This window comes from Spermophilus citellus (genome assembly GCF_964194105.1).
Source record: "Spermophilus citellus genome assembly, chromosome: X".
NCBI lineage: Eukaryota > Metazoa > Chordata > Mammalia > Rodentia > Sciuridae > Spermophilus > Spermophilus citellus.
In genome coordinates this window covers 102,227,772-102,240,068 of record NC_138190.1, presented here as the reverse complement: position 1 = coordinate 102,240,068, position 12,297 = coordinate 102,227,772, and the positions used below count along the sequence as shown (strand labels likewise).

The following is a 12,297-nucleotide window of genomic DNA, read 5'->3' as shown; positions in this document are numbered from 1 at the left end:
ATTTATTTCCTTAACTTTCTCCCATAAGCATTTTCCCCTACCTATCACCAAAGAATGGGTGCTCTTCTATTTAAAATTTTAAGCTGGCTTAAAGTTATTTTCTCTTTTCATTAAGTTACACAAATATCCCAATGTTGTGCAGAACATATCACATCCTGGGAATCTTTATATGTATCCTCATTTGCCTCTCTCCACTCTCATTCTACTATTATCAATACTGTAGTTCTTATCTCATCATTTCTGGCTACCAAAATCTTAAATTTGACTTCACTATATTAGTATTAATGACTTTAGGCTTCTCTGTTCATTCAGACAAATCAAACAAGCATGGGAACCACCCAGGGATTGGGAAGTCAGGGAGTATTACCATTGGTTCAGTGGAAGAAATGTAGAATATGCTCTTTGAGGAGAGAGACTGCATCTTATACAACTTGTTAACCCACTCTGCTCCTGATATCTAGCAGTACTCCATATGTGTACAAAATAAAAGCAAGACTTCCCACTTTCCTTATCATATACCATAATTCGGTTCATTCCCTCTCCATGAATGTATTAATCACAGAAAACCAGACCTGAAAGAGATCTTATAAGATCACATAGAGTTCACACACACATGCATGTGCACACAGGCTAATTTTTGGTTAAGTTAAAGTTAAGAAGACAGCAAAACCTTATAAATTGCATTACTGAATTAAGAATGATAATGAATTAAGAATCATAATGTTGCCAGGCACAGTTGCACATATCTGAAATCCCAGTGGCTTGGGAGGCTGAGGCAGGAGGATTGCAAGTCCAAAGCCAGATTCAGCAACTTAGTGAGGCCCTAAGCAACTCAGCAAGACCCTGTCTCTAAATAAAATATTAAAAAGGGTTGGAGATATGGCTCAGTGGTTAAGTGTCCCTGGGTTCAAGCTCCTATACCTAAAAAAAAAAAGAACCATAATGTTCTTTTTAAATTATTTTTTAGTTGTAGTTACACACAATACCCTTATTTCACTTATTTATTTTTATTTGGTTCTGAGGATCAAACCCAGGGTCTCACACATGCGAGGCAAGCACTCCACCACTGAGCCACAACCCCAGCCCCATAATGTTCTTATTAAACATCAATAATACTCCATATAGCCAGCCATGGGGTGCACACCTGTAATCCCAGGTACTCAGGAGGCTGAGACACGAGGATCACAAGTCCCAAGGTCAGCCTCAGCACCTTAGCAAGATCCTGTCTCAAAAGTAAAAATAAAATAAAATAAAAAGGTCTGGGGATGTAGCTCAGAGATAAATCACCCTGGGTTCAATCCCCAGTGCTACAAAAATGATAATAGTAATAATACTCCATATATGAAGACTAATATCAAGCTATATTTCAAAAACCAATCACCAGAGGACCCTGGTGGTGGCAAGCAAGTACAGTAGTGGGGATTTGGGCATTTGCATCTGTATCCCTTCACCCTACTCCACCCATTGTTCTTGCTGGGGAGACAATCATTTCCGAAGTTGCTCTTCCTAGCCTCACACTATGCTACATCAAAATTCACAACTATGATAATGTCTACAGATATGGGCTGGTGACATCAGAACAACCCTGTTAGCAAATCTTAGGATTAGGAGGAAGAAGGACATCTGAGCCAATGCACCCTCACAGAGCAGTCTCCCTGTAGAAGAATGACAAAGAATGTCTGCCATCACAGGGCCACCTGAAGAAGTCTCATGAGAACCCAACTATTGCCACCCATCATAAATAGCTTTTTGCAGCCTCTGTTTTCACCTTGAGTCTTTCTACAAGTATCCTGGCACATTATACCATGTGGTGCATTACAAAGGAAGTGTACCTTTTTTCATAATCAATTTCCTGGAGTAAGGGCAAATTCTTACCATCCAAAATTTAGGGTGCACTTTTGCCTTACTGAGCTGAATTGAAAAAATATACACATATTCTCTATTTTAACAGTTTCCATTCATGACTGTGGTGATTAGGATGATGTGCTGGCTTTGGTACCAGAAAGACCCTGGGTTTGAATTACAATTCCAGCAATAGATATAGGTTCTTAGAAAAATTACTTCACCTCCTTCAGTCTAAATTTCTTCCTCTAAAGGGTCATTTGAAATCTTGGAAAGATTCTGCACACAGTAACTATGTGGTCTTGTGTAAATTATTGAACCATTCTGTGCTTCAGTGGTAATAATACTACCTATTTGAGAGGGTTAATGTGGGAATTAAATTAGGTAATGTGGATAAAGTGCTTAACTCAGAACCTGGCACACAGAGGCTGGGGTTGTGGCTCAGTGGTAGAGAGCTTGCCTAGCATGGGTGAGGCACTGGGTTTGATTCTCAGCACTGCATATAAACAAATGAATAAAACAAGGTCCATCAACATCTAAAAAATTTTTTTAAAAACTTGCCACATAGTAAGTGTTCAACAAAAATTATTAATATTACATGAGCAAACTACATCATCATAGTTTCTCTTCTATACCTGCCAAATTTCTAATACATTTACCTATTTGGAAATTCAATTTCCATTTTATGAATTATCTTTATGAGCCCACAGTTACAAAAAAAAGTTCAAGCTAAAATCACCTTTTATGTTTTCAGTCTCTTTACCTGTACTGTGTTCTTCCTGCTGGTATATAACATGCTTACAAATTATGTTACCATGGAAAATTGCTTAATTTCTATAAGCCTCAGCTTTCTGAGAGAGAACAAAGAAGAAAGAAAGAAAGGCGGCGGGGGGTGGGTATGAGGTGGTAGTGGAAAAGTCATCTCTCCTCACCAAATGCCTACTGCTTGGTTGTTCTCGACTATTTCCTCCCATCCCACAAGTACTTCAAACTCCACATGTCTAGAGTCAATTTATGATCTCCTTCAAACTTTCTCCCCACCACATCTTAAAAACTTTTCAATTTGAGGAGGAAGAAATCATGAGAGAACACTGACTTTAAAAAAAAAATTAGATGTTCACAGTCCTCATAGAAAGGGGATATCTCAAATATTGACAATGATTAGGATAATATTACAGGGGTAGAAAGGTCATGCTAAACTATGATTCTAGAAACTTGTGGTTCCTTCTCAAGAGTTTCTTTGTGAATTTATGAATCTCATAGATTTATGCTTCTTTTGGCTCTTCCTTAGTAGAAATATGATGTTATTATCATTTGATTGACCTAAACTTCAGGATGGTCCTTTAAGGAAGGAGATAATGTAGTTTCTGATTAATATAGCATTATTCTTCTCTGAAATGCATTCCATTGATTTTTTTTTTTAGTCCACTGATTTGAAATTAACCCGTCCTGTCCCAACTCATTAGGATTTCAAATTCCAGTATTATTATGAACCCTTTTCACCTAAAGACACCTAACAGAGAAGAAATCATAGGAATTAATCTCATTCATTTCTATCTGTTACTTACACAGTCTCCTTCCATAATATCCTGATAGTGGAGTCATGTTCAGTGTAAAGGATTCAAGGCAGAGAGTGAGGGTCAAATCTAATAAATTTAATTTCAAAGTGTCACTGATAACTATGTCTGATATTATTCTTAAACCTAGAGATATCCAATTAGGAATACAGCTACAAAATAGTATGCTTCTTCCTTTTAACCTTCCTTGGTGCAGGAGTCAGGGAGTGAATGGGGTGTGTATGCACTGCTTCTCTGATATCTTCATTTGCTGTCCTCCTAACCACCTGGGATCTGAATCAGGGATGAACAGAAGCCAATCCCCTGGCATTCATGGCTACCCCAGTATAAGGATGGTTTTTCTCCAAATGTCTCTGGAAATCTTCTTGGAAATATATCATTGTTTCATCCCCCTCAGGATATTGGGCAGCTTTTCTATTTTTTTTTTAAATTCAGAAATCCCATTCCTTTTCCATTCCTTGAGTTCCTCAACCTAGCTTCACTTAAGAGGATGTGCCTTGGTGGCCTATTTGCATTAGTAAGATGAGTCTAATAAGGTTAAAGGATGACTACTGCCTGAACATCCTTCCAGACATTCTCTATACTGCCATTTAGGAAGGGGGAAAGTCTGGTGTAAATTGGCATGTTCATTTGTTTTTGGAATCTCATGGAGTCCCCAGTTTTGCAAAGAGTCTACCCAAGATTGAGGTCCTTTTTCAGCTACAGTACCCTGAAAAGTCTCCCAAATTGAGACCAGGTAAGACAAAGCCCAGAAATTTGAACCTATCAGGTGAATGAGCATTGTAAGGGATTCACTCACTTGTGAGCCCGATTAAGGAAAGGAGAAAGTTTCCATCATCTGCAGCTATGAGTGCCACGCTTGGAACAATAGAGGAAGAATGAATGCCAGCTGAATGAACAACTGTCCATGAAGAAATAAATGTATTTGACCATACTGTCAAAGCTCTCTGGATAGGAGCCCCAATGAGAGTAAGTATTCTTGTGCTTCTGGAGGAGGAATGGGAGGAAATGGGGGGTGGGCAAAGGAGGTAACATGGGCCCACAGAAAACTAGGATGCAAAGTTTTGGGCTAAGTTAAGGTTGGAGTTCTCTGGGTTTTGTTATTTCAGAAGTTAGTGTTCTCTCAGAGGCTAGGGTATAGCTCAGTGGTAAAACACTTACCTAGCATGTTTTAGACCCTGGGCTTAATGCCTAGCACCCCCAAAAGCAAGCTAACAAAATAAGTCAGTGTTCTCTCATGATTTCTTTCTCCCATAATTGAAAACTTTTAAAGGTTTCTCTTTGCACATAGGTATAAGATCAATCCTTTAGGCTGGCTTTCACCTACCAATATTGCTTCACCTCCTTTGGATTCATTCAAAAATGTCTGTGCAGTACCCACCACAATACATCCGGCACTGTACTAAATACCAAGGACACATAGTGAAAAAGAAACACCTCCTGCTTTCAGAGGGTTTATATTCTGGCTAGAGAAACAAAATTGAATTAAGTTGTTGGAGAACAGCAATATGGAGAAAATGTGCAGGAATTACAGAAGTATATAAGAGGAGGACTTCAACTATTGTGGTTGAAGTTGAAGAAGAGGATGTCATGGAAGGCTTCCCTAAGAGACAGACTATTTAAGATGTTATCTGAAGGGAAAGATAAAGGGAAAAGAGCAGAAAGGAGAAGGGAAGAAAAGAAGAAGGAAAGAGTGAGAGATAGGAGAGTTTTAAAGACAGAAGTAAAGGAAAGGATTTATATTTTGCCAAAAAAAATACTGATTACAGTGTGGAGAAGAAATTGTAGGGAGAGAAGAGGAAGTCATCAAGTGAAAATGGTGGTGTCTTGGGAAGAAGAAAGCAGCAAGTGCTACAGAAACATTCAGCAAGATAATTTAGTCCTGGACATCAGGGAAGACATTGTTGAAGAAGTGACATTTAAAGAAAAACTTACTTAAAAGCTTGGTAAGCCATGGTGAGAAGGGTGAGAGAATGAGAAGTGAACAGAATCTATGGCACACTAATTTTCTGCTTAAGCCAAAGCTGTCCTATTTTTACTAATTACTTGGTCATATTTTGGAATGCCATGCACCTTTTTTTCCTAGTCAAATCATGTCTATCTTTCTACAACCCTCTCAAATTCTACCTTCTCTAATAATGACCAGAGAGGACTACTGTTGCTTCTAACCTTGTGTTTCATGTTTTTCACTTAGCATTTAAGGAGCTACTATTGGTATTGTTACTTAACTTCACCCACATTCCCAAACTCCTTGTAAGATCCTTCAATGTATGTACTGTCTTCTATTACTTCGGCATCACACAGGATACTTAGTACAGTGATGGGCATATAAGATACTTATTGAATGAGTGAATGAATGAATGATATACTAGAGTCTCTGTAGGCCTCCATTAGTAATTCGCTAATATCTGTGAAGTTGATACAAGAATGGGGGCTGCTTTCTCTAAAAGATTTCTAGTACTTGCATCCAAAGACCTCAAATCTAAAATTGACATCTCCTTCTCAGTGGACACTGCTTCTCAACCCCTTGCAATCTCCCCAGACCTTCTATTGTTTCCTCTGTCTCCTGGGTGTCAGCCAGGATGAGAAAATGGTCTAGCTGTCCTCAGAGACTTACACCAGCCTGGACTGCTCTGCAGTGCCATGAAGGGCTGGGACTTTTGTTTACAGCTGGGAGCCTGGTGAGGCAGTGAGCACAGCTGACAGCCCCACACTGGAGCAAACATCAATCTTCCTCTGTCCTCTCAGCCAAGTTTCACAGACCAGCTCTATTGAAAGCTAGCTGTACCCGCCTGGATCCCACTGACATCCCACCCACAACTCTGGTCTGGGAGCAGCTGGGTGAATCTCAGCTTTGTACCTTTTAGGAACTGCTCTTGCTCTCTTCTCTGTCCTCAATTTCAATCACTTTATCTCAACCTCAGGGCCTGGAAAGAAGATGTTCTCTGATGTCCACATACCCTAAAGAGTACCCCACATCTCCAACCATATCTGTTCACTCCTAGCAGTGTGTGAACACCTTCATTTGCTTAATTACATGCTAAAAATACAACAAAAAATTAGAATGAAACCAGTTTCAATGTGTATGTTGCAGAACCTGTCCTTCCAAGCTGAGCAGTTTTCATATCTTCAAAAGTGTGTTGCTAAATGCAGTACTTCATGTCTATAATCCCAGCTACTTAGGAGGCTGAGGCAGGAGGATCACAAATTCAAGGCCATCTTGGGCAACTTAGTGAGACCCTTTCTCAAAATAAAAAATAAAAAGGGCTGAAGATATAGCTCAGTGGTAAAGTGCCCCTAGGTTCAATCCCCAGTGCCAAAAAAAAAAAAAAGTGAGCATGTGTGCACACTCAAACACAAGATCTGTCTTTTCAGATAAACCACAAACCAGGGAGCTGGGGCTGTGCTCAGTGGTACAGCACTTGCCTAGCAAGTGTGAGGCACTGGGCTTGATCCTCAGCACCACATAAAAATAAATAAATAAATAAATAAATAAATAAATAAATAAAGATATTGTGTTCATCTACAACAAAAAAATGTTAAAAAACCACAAACCAGATGGGACATGGCACCTTCCAAAGGGTACCCATGAGATCCTGAGTGAGAGCCTCTGTCACATATTCTATTCCCTGGTCTCCTCCCTCCTTAGCAGCTTTGTCCTCTGTAGCACTCATCTAGGGTGAACATGAAGGCTCATTACACTCCCAGTTCTCTCTTGCCCCCAGATTCCCTTTGCCTGTGTTTCTCTGCCTGCTAGCTGACATGGTTTTCACCAATTAGCTGAGGCCTCTTTCTGCACTTTTCAACCTCCCTCCACTCCTAAATGCCTGAGGGATCTGAGACACTTCTTTCACTAACAGTGGCTCATTACAGCGATGCTTCTTATGAAATCTGGTGGAGGGGGACTGCAGGCAAGAGGAGATTTCCTCCTAGGAGACCTTATCAGAATTTGTGGGGAAGAGGCTTCTTTAGATTTAAGTCTCCCCTCCCCAAATTCTTACATAGTCCATCTCTATTAACAAGCATCCATTTTGCCCAATATTTTAGTTAATAAGGGGACTTATAAAGAGAAACTCATGTGTGTTCTCTTCCCCAGAAATGATAAAGCACTTCTAATTTTTTTCTCTTTTAAAAACATTTGATTATGGAAACATTCAAAGTTACACAAAAGGCTGGGCACGGTGGCACACTCCTGTAATCCCAGCAGCTTAGGAGGCTGAGGCAGAAGGATCACAGGTTCAAAGGTAGCCTCAGCAACTTAAGATGACTCTAAGCAACTTAGCAAAACTCTGTCTCAAAATAAAAAATAAAAGATCTGGGGATGTGGCTCAGGGATTAAGTGTCCTTGGTTCAATCTCTGGTACCAAAAAACAAAACAAAACAAAACATAAAAATAGGAAAAATAGTATGAACCTGCATGTACCCATCATTAAGCTTCATTAATTTAGATGCATCACCTTAAGTACTAGTAGCTTGTCCTTTTTAAATAATATGACAGCTAATATTTTCAAATTCCATAACTTATATCATTTCCAGTGAAAAGTGAGCTGTAGGTGGAGGTTAAAAGCATAAGCAAACTTAACTCTCGAAGAGTGGCTCAAAGCATCTTCTTGAGGCAAAGCTCAAATTATAGGTATCAGCAAACACTGGGAGAAATCAGTTCTCATCTTTTTTGGTTGATGTGTAACACAGCCAACTTTATATGATCATTGTAAGTGAAGCGCAATGTTCATTTAAAAAATTAGGAAATTGCATGCTAAACTAATAACCCAGGAAGAGAAAAATAAAATAATGTGCAAGTCTGGTATCCCAAGGTCACCCAAGGGCATTATTAATTAGGTTCAGCTTCTCAGTATTTTCAGTCATTTAAAATAACCTCTTTCTGTCAAACAGATGGGTCAATCAGCAGTGGAAGTTAACTGCAGGAGGAGAGAATAGGTATTACTAAAATAATAAAATTTTCCCCTTACTACTTCCAATTTTTGCTTTGTCACAGGCTAATAAACTAGAGAAATTCAGACTAATTTTCTGGACGGTTTTCTGAAATTGTATGGAATGAGGCAGGTATAAATAGATGGAAAAGCATCATCATTACAGAAATACCATTTTGCTTAGGCTTGAATTATTACATTTTGTTTTTAACTTTCACATCAAATAAACATTCTTTTAAAAATATCCAATAAGCTAGCAAGAATCAATTTTTTTTAATGTCGAAACCTTAGGATACACCAATTTCATCTACTACCCAAAATCCACAGGAGGACATTGGTGTCTCTCCCTACCCTCCAGAACAGACTACTGCCTTTCAGACATAGGAAGGCTCTTAGCCACAAGATAAAACAAGTAAGGCCAGCAGATAATGTTGGGCAGGTTGTACCTTGTACAAAAGTAATCAACTAAGAGAGCACAAGTTTAGGCTGAAATTTATTTTTCAACTGCCTGAGAAAGGCTGCAGCAGTGGGGGGGGGGCATTTTTCTCATTGTTCCACTGAGTGGACATGTCTCTGCAATTTGTCTGCCCCCAGGTGACACATGTTTCTAATTAGCACAAAGGCATTGTATGAGCTAATGGTGGTCTTGCAAATTAACACAGGGTTCTTGAGCCACTGGGTGTACTGTGAAGGCTGGGACATAAATAGTTTCTGTCTGGCCTTGGGCCTTAGAACCAAACAAACCTAAGCTATCTTTCCCTTCCAATTGAAATAAAATGTGAAGACAATGGTTCAACTGTAAATTCTAAAGAATAACAACCAGCATTTTCAGAGGACCCACTTTGAGTCAAGAATCTGCTGAAGCCTTATCCCACTAATAAGTGGAGATGAAGGGGAATATTCATATTGAGGAAGTAGTATTGCATAGTAAGATAAAGCCTACACTTTAGAATCAGAGAAGTTTAAATCCTTTTTCTGCCATTTACTTGCTGAGTAACTAGGGGTGAGTGTTTTAACTTCTCTGAGCCTCAGTGAGGATTTGCTAAGATAATAGATGTAAATTGCTGGCCACAGTGCTGCCTGGCACATGGGAAGCATTCAGTTTCTATACCTTTTTCTGCTACCACTATGACTCCAAAGTTAATTCACATTAATTCATGTCCTTGACCTTGAAATCTCACTCAGTAAAGCATAAGGATGGATCTACGAGACAGAATGTTGGAACAACACAGGAGACATGGATCCCAGTGCCAGACATACCTCATGATATGGTAACCTTGGGTAAGTTACTCCTGCATCCTCACCTCACACCATCAATAAAAGTGAACACCCCTAGCTCTGATGCTGAAAGGAATGAGCAGAGGAAATCCCTCTTTTGGGAGCACCTACCATTATGCATTTAGTATAGTAGGCCCTTTTACATACCTTATGTCCTCTAAATCTGTACTGTTCAGCAGAATTGTGATGGTGGGATTATTTCATTTCTGTGCAAATACGATAGTCACTAGCCATTCATAGCTATAGAACCCTTGAGATGTGGCTTGTAAAACTGAAGAACTGCTTCTTTAAATTTTTATTTAATTTTAATTATCTTACATTGAAATAACCACATATGCTAGTGGCTACTATATTCAAAACTGTGGCTCCAAGATTTTGTAGCAGAGTTATTTGTTCCTATTTAATATACAGTGACACTGAACCTTAGAAAAGTTACAAAATTTATTAAAAAGAACTTAAATAGTAAGTAGCTAAACCAGATTCAAAGCAGAGAAGAAAGTTTAGTAGAATCATAGGGTCAGATATACCAGAAATTATAAAAGCACCACTACTTACAAGTTATATGACCAAAGAAATATAATTAAAGATTCTAGACCTCATTTTTGGTATCTACAAAATAATGATAATTGTCACATAACTTACAGGTCTATTTTTAGGATTAATGGGTATAGAGCAATATAAAGTGTATATCCAATAATAGGTTTTCAATATGTCTCCACACCACACTGATTCCTCTATCACTCCTAAGAAATTAAGACATAAAAAGATAAATGTACAGTAGAGACAGTGCTGAGAAACAAAAAAGCAAGAAGGAAAATACCCATGAGTTTTTATGTGATAATCATAGAATGTAAATGAGGAAGAATATAAAAATCATCAGCATATTTCATTTACTTGATTTGCTTTCTTACCCTCTTTTTGACGCTCCAGTCAACATTAGCCAAAGCAGGGTATACCTATAATATATCTTGAGGTTCTGTAAGATAAGCTATCATGGTTGAACAAAAGAAGTACTGTTAAGGGCTTAGGCTCAAGAAGCAGGTAAAGTTCAAATCCTAGTCCCCATGCTTGTTGATTACAAGATATGAAATAACCCCACCATCACAATTCTGAACAGTACAGATTTAGAGGACATAAGGTATGTAAAAGGGCCTGCTATACTAAATGCATAATGGTAAGTGCCCCCAAAAGAGGGATTTCCTCTGCTCATTCCTTTCAGCATCAGACCTAGGGGGTGTTCACTTTTATTGATGTGTGAGGTGAGGATGCAGGAGTAACTTACCCAAGGTTACCATAGCATGAGGTATGTCTGGCACTACACATTGGTCCTCAATCTGTAAACCAGGACTGATAATATATATTGTCACAGAATATACATATATATATATATATATATATATATATATACATACATACATATATATATATATATATTTTTTTTTTTTGCTTTACATTCTGTGGCACCCTCTAGTGGTGTGTACAAAAATAAGCATTGCATTTCTGTCCCACCAAGCAGTGGTTCTCAAACTTCAATGTGCATTGGAATCACTGGAGCAGTTTATAGCAATAGAGATTGTCAAATTCCACCTCCAGAATTTCTGATTTGTTAGGTCTGAAGTGGGACCTGAGAATCTGAATTTCTGACAACTCCCTAGATGATGCTGATACTTCTGGTGTGTCCAGAAGATACTTTTGAGAACTAATGCTCTTTAAAAATCCCTGGCTGCTATGTGTACAAGTGTAAGGCTTAATAAGGGAAAGATTTTTGTTGTGATTTTGATGTAGTAGTACCCATCTAATGAGAATTTGGGAAAGAAAAAAGAATATCTATGTGAAGGTTATAAAACAGCATCTAAAATGTAGAAAGCATGAAAAAAAAAACCTGAAGATCACAACTTAAACACATTTTCCCAGGGTCAGATGGCTAATAAGTAGTGAAAGAAGATTTACAAATAAGTGTCTGGCTCTAAAGACACGATAAAATTTAGTATTACCACTACTGAAAATAAGAGTGTAAACACACCTGATAAAAACTTTTTAAAAAATCGGTTTTCAATTCCAGGGTCTAACTTTGACCTCTCAGTTATTACCTATCTTTATTGGCTAACTAAAGTCATCTTTATTTTCCATCTGGGAATACTGTGAGCAAAATAATTGGATTTACACCAGCATCAGCACCTAGGGTCATTCCTCAACTCTCTAAAAACTCCAAGGGAATGAGACCTCAGCAATCAGGGACACTGAAGCAGGAGAATTGCAAATTGGAGGACAGCTTGGGCAATTTAGCTGCAAGATAAGCTATCATGGTGGAACAAAAGAAGTACTAAGGACTTAGGCTCAAGAAGCAAGTAAAGTTCAAATCCTAGTCCCCATACTTGTTGACTACACAGATATGAAATAATCCCATCATCATAATTCTGCTGAATTGACACAAAATAAAAAACAAGCCAGGTGCAGTGGCACACATCTATAATCCCAGCGACTATGGAGGCTGAAACAGGAGGATTGCCAAATTCAAAACCAGCCCCAGTAACTTAACAAGGCCTTAAGCAACTTAGCAAGACCCTGTCTCAAAATAGAAAAATGACAAGGGCTGGGGATGTACTCAGTGGTAAAGTGCCCCTGGGTTCGAGGATCAATCTACAATACCAAAGGGGCAGGGGGCACAA

The 12,297-nt window shown here is 38.6% G+C and overlaps 1 protein-coding gene across 4 annotated transcripts in view; it reads right to left on the bottom strand.

Annotated features, from left to right (window-relative positions):
- The window catches only part of PLP1 (proteolipid protein 1), a 104,317-nt gene that overhangs the window by 90,923 nt on the left and 1,097 nt on the right, over nt 1-12,297 (bottom strand). The window lies entirely within an intron of this gene.